We start from the raw sequence: 308 nt of genomic DNA on the forward strand, positions 1-308 counted from the left end.
TGGGGGCGGGGGGGAGAGTTATCCTTATTTATTGACTTTTAAAAAAATCAGCCCCCCCCCCCTTCCCGCAGTCCAGTTCCGCGGGGCGGCTGCTGCCCTTTCGGAGCAAAATGACAGGTTTCCCCGCCCGCAGCATCGGTCCCAGCGCGGGCTGCCGAGGCCGGGGCAGAGGCGGAGGCCTCCTCCCGGCCACCCGGGGCAGCTCCTCAAGGGCCGGCCGGGGAGACTGGGCCCTCGTCTTTATTTGGCTCGGCTCCCTGGCGAGCGGGGCCCCTCGGGCCGGTGCAGCCGCCTCGGGCCGGGCCGGG

The 308-nt window shown here is 70.5% G+C and overlaps 1 protein-coding gene across 1 annotated transcript in view; it reads left to right on the plus strand.

Annotated features, from left to right (window-relative positions):
• EMX2 (empty spiracles homeobox 2) overlaps window positions 1–308 on the plus strand; it is a 14,126-nt gene that overhangs the window by 5,686 nt on the left and 8,132 nt on the right. The gene's annotated exons all lie outside the window — the stretch shown is intronic.

The sequence above is a fragment of the Gavialis gangeticus genome, unplaced genomic scaffold, assembly GCF_001723915.1.
Source record: "Gavialis gangeticus isolate Ggan-Ray unplaced genomic scaffold, GavGan_comp1, whole genome shotgun sequence".
Lineage (NCBI taxonomy): Eukaryota > Metazoa > Chordata > Crocodylia > Gavialidae > Gavialis > Gavialis gangeticus.